At 43.4% G+C, this 12718-nt stretch overlaps 1 protein-coding gene across 1 annotated transcript in view; it reads left to right on the top strand.

Moving 5' to 3' along the window:
• LOC119927003 (voltage-gated potassium channel subunit beta-1-like) overlaps window positions 1–12718 on the top strand; it is a 495308-nt gene that overhangs the window by 464886 nt on the left and 17704 nt on the right. The window lies entirely within an intron of this gene.

Genomic DNA, 12718 nt, shown 5'->3' with positions numbered 1-12718 from the left:
TCTGGCTCCCAAGTCCATGCTCTTTCCACTGAGCCATGCTGCTTCTCTTAAGAAGCGGGAAAGTTGAATGGAACCACTTCAGCAACTAGCACTGGAATCAACTCCTTCACACAGGTTCTCAGTCCTGTGGTCACAAATCTGGAGGTTCATCCGTCAGTCCATCATCAGACAGGGTTGTAAAATTCATTTATTTATTCAATCATATTTATTGAAGCTTACTGTGTGCAAAGCACTGTTCTAAGCTCTGGGGAGAGTACAGTGCAACAATAGACACATTCCCCACCCACAAAGAGCTCAATCTAGAGGGAGAGACAGACATTAATAGACATAAATAAATAAATATATATATGTGATATATTTTATGATACATATATTATATGTACTATGGGGATGGGAGGGAGATTGAATGAAGGAAGCAAGTCAGGGCAATGCAGAAGGGAGTGAGAGAAGGGTAGGGCTTAGGGAAGGCTTCTTGGAGGAGCTGTGCCTTTAATAAGGCTTTAAAGTGGGGGAGAACAATTATTTCCCTGGTAAGAGGAGGGACGGCATTCCAGGACAGAAATAGGATGGGGGCAAAAGGTTGGCAGTGAGGTGGAGGAGATCAAGGTACAGTGAAGGTTGGCGTTAGAAGAACGAAGTTTGTAGGCCAGGTTGTAGTAGGAGAGTAGCGAGGTGAAATAGGAGGGGGCAAGGTGGTGGACTGCTTTAAAGCCAATGGTGAGGAGTTTTTATTTGATGTGGAGGTGGATGGGCAACCACTGGAGTTTCCTAAGGAATGGGGAAACATGATCTGAATGTTTTTGAAGGAAAATGATCCTGGCAGCAGAGTAGAGTATGGACTGGAGTGGGGAGAGGGAGGAGGCGGGAAGGTCAGCGAGGAGGCTGATAGAATAATCAAGGTGGGATAGGATAAGTACTTGCATTAATGTGATAGCAGTTTGGATGGAGAGGAAAGGGCAGGTTTTAGCTATGTTGTGAAGGCAGAACTGACAGGATTTAGTGATGGCTTGAATATGTAGGTCGAATGACTATGAGAAGTCAAGGATAATGCCAAGGTTACAGGCTTGTGAGACAGGCAGGATGTGGTGATGTCATCAACAGTGATAGGAAAGTGAGCAGGAAGACAGGGTTTGGGTGGGAAGATAATTAAGCTCAGTTTTAGCCATATTAAGTTGGAGGTGAAGGGAGGACATCCAAGTAGAGATGTCTTGAAGGCAGGAGGAAATGTGAGATTGCAGAGAGGGAGAGTGATCAGGGCTGGAGATGGAGATTTGGGCATCACCAGCATATTGGTGGTAGTTGAAGCCGTGTGAGGAAATGAGTTCTCCAAGGGAATAGGTGTGGGTGGAGAATAGACGGGGATCCAGAACTGAACACTGAGGGATCCCTACAGTTAGAGGATGGAAGGCAGAGGAGGAGCCCGCTAAAGAGACTGAGAATGAGAGACCAGAGAGATAGGAGAACCAGGAGAGGACAGTGTCAGTGAAGCTGAGGCTGGATAATGTTTCTAGGAGAAGGAGGTGGTCAACAGTGTCAAAGGCAACAGAGAGGTGGAGGATGATTAGGATGCAGTACAGACCATTGGATTTGGCCAGAAGATATAAAGCAGTGTGATCTAGTGGATAGAGCATGGACTGGTTCTGCCACTTGTCGGCTGTGTGACCTTGGGTAAGTCACTTGCCTTCTCTGTGCCTCAGTTACCTCATCTGTAAAATGAGAATTAATGCAGCGTGGCTCAGTGGAAAGAGCCCGGGCTTTGGAGTCAGAGGTCACGGGTTCAAATCCAGGCTCCGACACTTGTCAGCTGTGTGACTTTGGGCAAGTCACTTCACTTCTCTGGGCCTCAGTTACCTCATCTGTAAAATGGGGATTAAGACTGTGAGCCCCACGAGGGACAACCTGATCACCTTGTAACTTCCCCAGCGCTTAGAATGGTGCTTTGCGCATAGTAAGCGCATAATAAATGCCATCATTATTATTATTACTGTGAGCCCCTTGTGGGACATGGATCATGTCCAGCTTTGAGTTTCATGAGCACAGAAGTGGTAGTTGAAGCCATAGGAGGGAAATGAGTTCTCCAAGGGAAGGAGCATAGATGGAGAATAGAAGGGGACCGAGAACTGAACCTTGAGGGACCCTCTACAGTTAGGGGATGGGAGGCAGAGGAGGAGCCCACAAAAGAGACTGAGAATGAGCTGCCGGGGAGATAGGAGGAGAACCAGGAGAGGACAGTGACAGTGAAAGTAATCAATCAATCAATCAGATTTATTGAGCACTTACTGTATGCAGAGCACTGTACAAAGCACTTGGGAGAGTACAATATAACAGAGTTGGTAGGCGTGTTCCCTATCCACAATGAGCTTAAAAGTCTAGAAGGGGTTTCATTTAAAAACAGTAGGAACGACTAAATCCAGCAATGGTAATGCCATCTAGGAATGAGAACAGTAGGAAACGGCCTAGGGGTCACAGTCAGCCACAAATTGAGTGAGTCAAAGCTAACGTGGTACTATTAAAGGGAGTAGCAGTGTGGTCTAGTGGGAAGAGCACTGTCTGAGGGCCAGAAGATCTGGGTTCTAATTCTGGCTCCATAACTTGTCTGTTGTGTGACCTTGGGCAAGTCACTTAACTTCTCTGTGCCTCAGTTATCTCACCTGCAAAATGGGGATGAAGACTGTGAGCCCTATGTGGGACAGGGACCGTGTCTACTCAAATGCTTAGAACAGTGCCTGGCATGTAGTAAGTGCTTAAAAGACACCATAAAAAAGAACAAGCAAATAATCCTTCTCAAACTCAGCACTGGTTTGACCTTTAACAGGGAATTATTATAATTTCGGAACACTCCAGTATCCAGACAAAAGAAAGAAAAATGATGAAAGCGTTGATCAAGATTTCCCAGGAGAGTCCCCAAAATGAGTGCTTTCTGAATATTCCAAATATGACTCTGATTAGTGTTACTGATTGCTTTGAAGAGCAAGGGTCTCTTGCAAACGTAGTCCAGAATGGACTCTGAAAGTGCCAAGAAATGCACAGGGGCCATAGAGAAGCGGTGTTGCCTAGTGGAAAGAGCTTGGAGGCAGAAGGTCCCAGGTTCTAATTCCAGCTCCACCACTTGTCTGCTGTGTGACCCGGGCAAGTCCACTGATTTCTCTGTGTCTCAGTTACCTCATCTGTAAAATGGGGACTAAGACTGTGAGCCCCATGTGGAACATGGACTGTGTCCAACCTGATTTCCTTGTATTCTTTCCAGGGCTTAGTACACTGCCTCGCACGTGAAAGATGCATAAGAAAAAATATTATTCCCGTGCTTAGAACAGTGCTTGGCATCTATCTCACCTCCAACCCCTTTTCCCCATCCTTCCTCTGGCCTGGACGTCCTGCCCCATTCATATCAAACAGACCATTGCTCTACCCACTTTCAAAGTGTTATTTAAGGTATATCTCCTAGGAGCCTTCCCCTTCATTTCCTCTTCTCCCTTCTGTGTCACACTTGCGTTTTCACCCTGTATTTACCCCTCTCTCAACTCCACAGAACTATTGTGCATATCCAAAATTTATATTAATGTCTGTCTTGCCCTCTACATGGTAACCTCCTTGTGGGCAGGGAACACGACTCCCAACTCCATTGTATTGCACTCTTCCAGGCTCTGTATATAGTAAATGCTCATTTGGCTCAGTGGAAAGAGGATGGGCTTTGGAGTCAGAGGTCGTGGGTTCAAATCCCGGCTCCTCCACTGTCAGCTGTGTGACTTTGGGCAAGTAATTTAACTTCTCTGGGCCTCAGTTACCTCATCTGTAAAATGGGGATTAAAACTGTGAGCCCCCGTGGAACAACCTGATCACCTTGTAACCTCCCCAGTGCACAAAGTAAGCGCTTAACAAATACCATTATTATTATTGTTGTCATTATTATCTTGGTTCTCTGTAAGTGATTCTGAAATTACAACTCCAGTTCTTTGGGAACAGTGTGTTTTAGAAGCACTTGTGGATGTTCAGTCGCTCTTCCATGATCCGATTCGGGAAGGGTAGCGCCTTGCCTCTCCAGCAAGTATTCTAGTATAGGAGAAAACTGGTTCACGTATATTGCAGCAGCAGAGTTTGGCTGGTCATAAGGAAAATCTTCTTGACTGGAACAGACTACTGAGGTAACTGTGGAGCCGCCGTCCTGACAAGATAAGCATCCAGTTGTCTTGAATAATTTAGTTATTCATCTCCTGCAGGAGGAGTTTGGACATCAAGGTCCCTTCCAGCCCAATGATAATAATAATAGTAAAGATATTATTATTATTACTTCATTCAATCATATTTATTGAGTGCTCACTGTGTGCAGAACACTTGGGAGAGTATGGTATAACAATAAACTTAAACAGTATAACAGTTAATTTCAGTGCTTAGAACAGGGCTTGGCATATAGTAAGCGCTTAACAAATACCATCATTATTAGTATTATTATTATATAAATGGACACATTCCCTTCCCACATTGAGCTTACAGTCTAAAGGGGAGACATAAATTCATATAAATAAATAAATTACAGATATGTACGTAATAATAATAGTAACTGTGATATCCTTTAAGCACTGGAGTAGAGACAATAAAATCAGATCGGAGACCGTCCCTGTGTCACACGAGGATTCCAGTCTAGCAAGGACAGCGAACAGGTATTTAATCCCCATTTAAAAGATGAGGAAACTGAGGCACAAAGAAGTTGTGACTTGCTGAAGGTCACACAGCAGGCAAATGGCAGAGCCAGGATTAAAATCCGGGTCTCTTGACACTCAATTCTGTGCTTTTTCCACTAGGCCACATCATTTCTATGATTCCAGGATTCTGTGATTTCATCCATTTGTCTGGCAAAGAGGACCCCAAAACTTAATCAGTCAGGTCACAGATCCCAGTTGTAACAACACTGGATGAGTTTTGTGCAAATGTCACAGACCTGTTTAGGAAGGAAAAATGGCCAAATCAAGCAAACTGTTTCTATCTTGCTTCAATTTCATTGCACAGTTAGAAACAACTATTTCAGAGGCTGAAGAAAAATTATAGCTCAAAAGGAATATGCAGGCCTTATCTGGTCACACCCATCCTGAATGTACAAAACCTTCTTCAATCAATCAATCAATCAATCAATCAATCGTATTTATTGAGCGCTTACTGTGTGCAGAGCACTGTACTAAGCGCTTGGGAAGTACAAGTTGGCAACATATAGAGACAGTCCCTACCCAACAGTGGGCTCACAGTCTAAAAGGGGGAGACAGAGAACAAAACCAAACTTACGAACAAAATAAAATAAATAGAATAGATATGTACAAATAAAATAAATAAATAGAGTAATAAATATGCACAAACTTATATACACATATGCAGGTATATATACATATATATATATAGGAATATATATACATATACATATATATACATACATATATATAGGTATACATAAAGGTATCTTCCTTTGATACAGCTTGATTTATAAATAAAAAAACAAATCTTCATAAACATTTTCATTACACTAGTTCAGAGACATTCTTAGCCCAATAGTGGAATTTTGAGGTCTGCCCCAATGTGTTCCTAACATAAAAGAATATGAATAATTTAGTAATGTAAAGTATAAAGGGGAATTGATTGACATTTTCATCAACAATGCAAAGGCATTTAATCCCTTTTTTTCCCCACTTTTCAATAACCCAATATGCTCACTGTGTAATGAAAACATGAATCTTCTCCATTATTTTTAGCTGGAAAATCATCTAATGGAATTTTAAAGCAGCATGGCAGTGTACACATGACTGCAATACTGTGCTGTATATGAAAATTCAGTAAAACCTCACAAATTTGGATGTCAATTCAGGCTGCCCAATAATCCCAATCAATTTAATGGCATAATACTTTTAATGCAGTGCTTACATCCAAAGAAAATAACTGCCGCTGGGGAGGAGAGGGGAGAGATATAGGATGGTGGGGGAATGCGGCAGGGCAGGCAAAACAGAAGTGGGGCTGAAGGTGAAAATATTTATTCTTTATTTTATATTATGAATGTCAACTGGAGGTCCATCAACTAATCAATGGTATTTATTGAGCATTTACTGTGTGTAGAACCCTGTCTTAAGCACTTGGGAGAGTATATTTGGGAAGTGAGAACTGCTGAGCAAAGCAGAGCTGATAAGGGAGAAAGAGTGAGCTAGGATGTGAGGCTGATGAAAGTTTTCTGCCTTCGGTCACTGAAAGGTTGTGTGGTGGGGGTGAATGTTCAGACACACAGCAAGAAAGGATGAGAAACCTTTGCAGATAAAAAGATTGTGAATTCCCCACTCCCTCCTGCTTGTGTTCTTCATTGCCCAACTAACCCTACCCCTGCTCTGCCTCAATTCTGGGAGGAAAGGGGAGAGGGGAGACAAAGCAGCCCCTCCCTGTCTGTTGGCTATTGCGCTTAAGCCAGTTCCTTACTGTTTTCTTAATTAATAATAATAATAATAATAGTATTTAATAATAATAATAATAACGGCATTTTGTTAAGCGCTTACTATGATCCAAGCACTAGGGTGAATACAAGCAAATTGGGTTGGACACAATCCTTGTCGATTTAGATTAGTATATTTTGGACACATAATCAAGAGGACTAATTCTCTGGAGAAGACTGATGCTAGGAACATTCCAGGGAAAATGTGGAAGAGGCAGACCAGGAGCTAGATAGATAGAAACCATAACAACGACAAAGGAAGAACCGTTAGCAAGGTTACGGATTACAGCAGAAGACAGGATGTTCTGGAGAAAATAGATCCATAGAGTTGCTATTAATCGGAAACGACTCGACGCCACTTGATAATAATAATAGCAGTCCTTGGCTTTGGTGGGGCTCCCAGTCTCAATCCCCATTTTACAGATGAGGTAACTGAGGCACAGAGAAGTGAAGTGACTTGCCCAAGAACACACAACAGGAAATGTCCTTTCAGTAGGGCTTTGAAGGGAGGAAGAGAGCTAGTTTGGTGGATGTGTGGAGGGAGGGCATTCCAGGATAGGGGAAGGACGTGGGCCGGGGGTTGACGGTGGGACAGGCGAGAATGAGGCACGGTGAGGAGGTTAGTGGCAGGGGAGCGGAGGGTGCGGGCTGGGCTGGAGAAGGAGAGAAGGGAGGTGAGGTGGGAGGGGGCAAGGTGATGGACAGCCTTGAAGCCCAGGGTGAGGAGTTTTTGCTCTCTCCAATAGTTGCCCATTCACTTCTGTATCAAACAGAAACTTTAAAGCATTCAACCACCTTGCCCCCTCCTACCTCATCTCGCTTTTCTCCTACTACAACCCAGCCCACACATTTCACTTATCACACCAACTTACTGTACCTCGATCTCGTCTATCTCACTACCGATCCCTTGTCCACATATTCCCTCTGACCTGGAACTCCCTCCCTCTTCATATGTGTTGGACCACCACTCTCCCCTGCTTCAAAACCTACGAAAATCCTGTCTCCTCCAAAAGGCCTTCCCTGACTAATCCCTCATTTCCCACCCCATTTGCCCTTCCTTATGCATTGCCTAGCCCACTGTTGGGTAGGGACCATCTCTATATGTTGCCAACTTGTACTTCCCAAGCGCTTAGTACAGTGCTCTGCACACAGTAAGTGCTCAATAAACATGAATGAATGAATTGCCTATGCACTTGGATCTGTTCATTCATTCATTCAATCATATTTATTGAACGCTTACTGTGTGCAGAGCACTGTACTAAGCGCTTAGCACTGTACTGTACTGTTCCCCTTAAGTGCTTTGATACTTGCCCAAACCCAGCCCCACAGCACTTGTAATAATAATAATAATGATAATAATTATGATAATTATAGTATTTGTTAAGCGCTTAACTATGTGCCAGGCACTGTACTAAGCCCGAGGGGGTGGATACAGGCAGATTGGGTTGTACACAGCTCCTGTCCCATGTGGGGCTCAGAGTCTCAATCCCCATTTTGCAGATGAGGTAGCTGAAGCACAGAGAAGTGAAGTGACTTGTCCAAGGTCACACAGCAGACAAGTGGCGGAGCCGGGATTAGAACCCATGACCTTCTGACTCCCAATCCCATGCTGTATCCACTACGCCATGCTGAAAATCCTTATCTCTGTTAATTCCCAGAGAAGCAGAATGGCTCAGTGGAAAGAGCCCCGGCTTTGGAGTCAGAGGTCACAGGTTCAAATCCGGACTCCGCCACTTGTCAGCTGTGTGACTTTGGGCAAGTTGCTTCACGTCTCTGTGCCTCAGTTACCTCATCTGGAAAATGGGGACTAAGTCTGTGAGCCCCACGTGGGACAACTTGATTACCTTGTATCTACCCCAGCGCTTAGAACAGTGCTTTGCACATAGTAAGCGCTTAATAAATGCCATCATTATTATTATTATTCCCCTATTTATTTTATTATAATTTATTTTAATGTCTGTCTCCCCCTGTAGACTGTAAGCTACTTGAGGGCAGGAATTGTTCTTTCCCATGTGTTTAGTACTTAAGGAGGCAGAGAAGTAGTGTGGCCTAATGGATAGTCAGAAGGATCTAGGTTCCAATCCCAGCTCTGCAACTTGTCTGCTGTGTGACCTTGGGCAAGTCGCTTACTTTCTCTGTGCCTCTGTTACCTTATCTGTAAAATGGGGACTGAGACTGTGAGCCCCTTGTGGGACAGGGACTGTGTTCAATCCGATTTGCCTGTAACTCTTCCAGCATTTAAAACAGTCCCTGCCACATAGTAAGCGAGATAAAGGTAGGAGTGGGAGAGCTGATCGAGTGCCTTAAAGTCGACACTGAGGAGTTTCTGTTTGAAGTGGAGATGGGTTTTGAGGAATGGGGGGACGTGGGCCGAACTTTTTTTTAGAAAAATGATCCTGGATCATTTTTCTGAAAGAGTGAAGTAAAGACTGGAGAGGGGAGATTCATGAGGTAGGGATGTCAACAAGGAGGCTGATGCAGTAGCAGAGTGATGAGTATCCTGGCAGATTTCCTTGGTGGAAATTCACAGCCATGAAGAGTTGACCCAGCATACTTAAAGGTAGCAATCTATAGCTTATTACATTCAGCTACAAACATTGTCAATACTTTTAAATACAAAGTATGCGGTACAATACTATCTTTCAGCGAAACAAGACACTTTGGGATGCTTGCTGAACTTCCAGATCTTAAGGGAAAATGCAATTGCTTGAATTTTTCCCATATTTGAAGGATAAACCTAGGTTCTTTTGTAGAATAAGATGTTTATGGCACTGTGTGCCTTTGAATTTGTAGCATTTGTATGTAATTTATGAGATGAACCATAAATTAGAATATCAGGTGATATTTGACAAATAAGCTCTTAGCTCAGGGGGATTTCTTCCTGAAAGACCTAAACCAGGATTTGCCATGACCGTTATTTATTAACCCATTAACCCTGGACTGTTTTAATTTGGATTTATTCTCCCAAGTGTGTTTAAGCAGTACCTGTCGATTCAAACTGCTGAATGAGCAAACCTCTTCTGACACATGGTAAAGAGGCAGAGACTTAGACCTGGTTTCCCTCTTCACTTCTCAGGAAAGATAATTTTCTAAGCTGAAGGAAAGCCATGGAAAAGATGGAGCATTGTATTTAATACTGCAATTAAATCTGAAATGGTGTTCAATTCTCCAGGGAAGAGAGAAGTGAGCTATTGTGGAACAAAACGAAAATTGCTTTCTATCATCTGGCCAAGAAGTGATCAACATGAAGCAGATGAGATTCAAAAGAAAAATAAGTCTTGGAGCAAACTTGGTTTTCAGTACTTATTAATAATAATAATAATAATGGTATTTGTTAAGTGCTTTCTATGTGCCAGGCACTCTACTTAAACACCGGGGTAGATATATTCAAACACAAGCCAGAGACAGGGTGGAGGTGGAGATTTGAGATCATATTTTACTCAATCCTGGCCTTCATATATGGGTGCCCAATTGGATTGGGAATGGATAACACTTACCATGGGAGGCCCTTGTCTTTCCCCTAAACCATTTTGTAATTTCCTCCCCTCCAATTTGGCTCCCAATTCCCAGGCCATCCACTCAGAACATTCCTGATCAATCAATCAATAAATCAATGGGGTATTTACTGAGCACATAAAGTGTGCAGAGTGCTATACTAAGCACATCTCAACTCCTTGTGAGCCAAGATTATTATTCTTTGGGGTTAAAATTTTCATTTTCCAAAGAAAAACTAAGTTTCATTGTGGAGGAGAGAGGAAGGGCCCTGTGTATTCTGCCTTCACTAGGCTTGTGCTTCTCTGAGTGACTCTTTAATGCTATTACTAATGAGTTTTTTTATTACGGTATTTGTTACACACTTACTATGTGCCAGGCACTGTACGAAGGAGGAGAGGAAAAAGGGGGCTCAGTCTGGGAAGGCCTCCTGGAGGGGGTGAGCTCTCAGTAGGGCTTTGAAGGGAGGAAGAGAGTTAGTTTGGCGGATGTGAGGAGGGAGGACATTCCAGGCCAGGGGGAGGACGTTGGCCAGGAGTCGATGGCGGGACAGGCGAGAACGAGGCACGGTGAGGAGGCTAGCGACAGAGGAGCGGAGGGTGCGGGCTGGGCTGGAGAAGGAGAGAAGGGAGAGAAGCAGATCCCAATTTGTGCTCTTCATGTAATCAATCGATCGATCAATAGTATTTATTGAGCACTTACTCTTTGCAGAGTACTGTACTAAGTGTTTGGAACGGTACAATCGATTTAGTAGACACAATCCTGTCCTCAAGGAACTTACACTCTAACAGGGGAGACATACGCTAAAATACATTGTAAATGAATTAAAAATAAAGGTCAAATATATAACTTCTGTGGATGGCGTAGGAGGAGTGAGTAAGCAAGGAGGACAGGGAAATACTGGAGTGGAAGTAGAGGGGGAAATAGGCTGGGGAGATGAGTAATCCGAGAAGACCTCCTGGAGGAGGTGTGATTTTTGGAAGGGCTTGGAAGATGGGGAGAGCAATGATCTGCCAGATGGGAAGGGGAAGGGAGTTTCAGGCAGATGGGAGGCTGTGAACAAGACGTCAACAGTGAGAAAAGCAAGAACAAGGCACAGTGAGTAAGTTGGCTGGAGAGGAGACCAGTGCATGAGTTGAGTTGTAGTGGGAGAGGAGTAGAGTAAGTAGGAGGGAGAAAAGAAATGAAGTTCTTTAAATTCAGTGGTCAGGGGTCCCTGCTTATTGTGGAGAGGAGATAACTGTGGTTAACCTTCTATCTACACCTCACTGACAGAGAAGCAGCGCGGCTCAGTGGAAAGAGCACGGGCTTTGGAGTCAGAGGTCATGGGTTCAAATCCCGACTCCACCAATTGTCAGCTGTGTGACTTTGGGCAAGTCACTTAACTTCTCTATCATCATCATCAATCGTATTTATTGAGCGCTTACTGTGTGCAGAGCACTGTACTAAGCGCTTGGGAAGTACAAGTTGGCAACCTATAGAGGCAGTCCCTACCCAACAGTGGGCTCACAGTCTAAAAGGGGGAGACGGAGAATAAAAACAAACATACTAACAAAATAAAATAAATAGAATAGATATGTACAAGTAAAATAAATAAATAAATAGAGTAATAAATATGTACAAACATGTATACTTATATACAGGTGCTGTGGGGAAGGGAAGGAGGTAAGATGGGGGGATGGAGAGGGGGACGAGGGCGAGAGGAAGGAAGGGGCTCAGTCTGGGAAGGCCTCCTGGAGCAGGTGAGGCCTCAGTTCCCTCATCTGTAAAATGGGGATTAATACTGTGAGCCCCACGAGGGACAACCTGATCACTTGTAACCTCCCCAGCACTTACAACAGTGCTTTGCATGTAGTAAGCGCTTAATAAATGCCATTATTATTATTATTATTATCTCTGACCTTTCACCAGCCGGGGCCTCTCTCCCCTCTCATTTCCCCTTACTAAAAAGTCACCTCTTTCCAAAGGCTTTCCTTGACTAATCCAGTGCTTAGTACAGTGCTCTGCACACAATAGGCACTTAGTAAAGACTGCTACTACTACTAATCCCCACCTTCCTGATCATGTCATCCTTTTAGCCACCTTAGCCTTGGAGGTATAGACCTGTTCATTTAATGATTTTACTTATCTGCTTGTTTATTTGTATTAATGTCTGTCTCACCCTCTAGGCTGTGAGCTTCTTGGGGACAGGGAATGTGTCCGTTTGTTGTTATAGTGTACTTTCCCAAGTGCTTAATATAGTGCTTTGCACACAGTGGGCACTCAATAAATATGATCGAATGAATGATAGTTACTTCTTTTTGTATATTTTTCTCTTTATATTCACCTGTTTCTAGACTGTGAGCCCGCTGTTGGGTAGGGACCGTCTCTATATGTTGCCAACTTGTACTTCCCAAGCGCTTAGTACAGTGCTCTGCACACAGTAAGCGCTCAATAAATACGATTGAATGAATGAATGAATGTTTCTACAAAGTGAGGAAGCACATTTTTCCCTTCTACTGCTTGTTCTTAAATGCCAATTGTAGTGAAATGCAAAGAGCAGAATTCAATAAAAGCTGTTATGATGACAATCAATCGATCAATTTTATTTATTGAGCACTTACTATGTGCAGAGCACTGTACTAAGCTCTTGGGAAAGTACAATTCAGTAGAGTTGGTGGGCACGATCCCTGCCCACAAGGAGCTTACATGTTAGAGGAAGAGATGTTAAAATAAAATTACAGATGTGATAAGTGGTGAATTGCAAAGATGTATACATGAGAAGCAGCG

This window comes from Tachyglossus aculeatus, chromosome 1 (genome assembly GCF_015852505.1).
Source record: "Tachyglossus aculeatus isolate mTacAcu1 chromosome 1, mTacAcu1.pri, whole genome shotgun sequence".
Taxonomy (NCBI): Eukaryota; Metazoa; Chordata; class Mammalia; order Monotremata; family Tachyglossidae; genus Tachyglossus; species Tachyglossus aculeatus.
The sequence above is the reverse complement of the archived record's forward strand: the minus strand, read 5'-3'. Positions and strand labels throughout refer to the sequence as shown.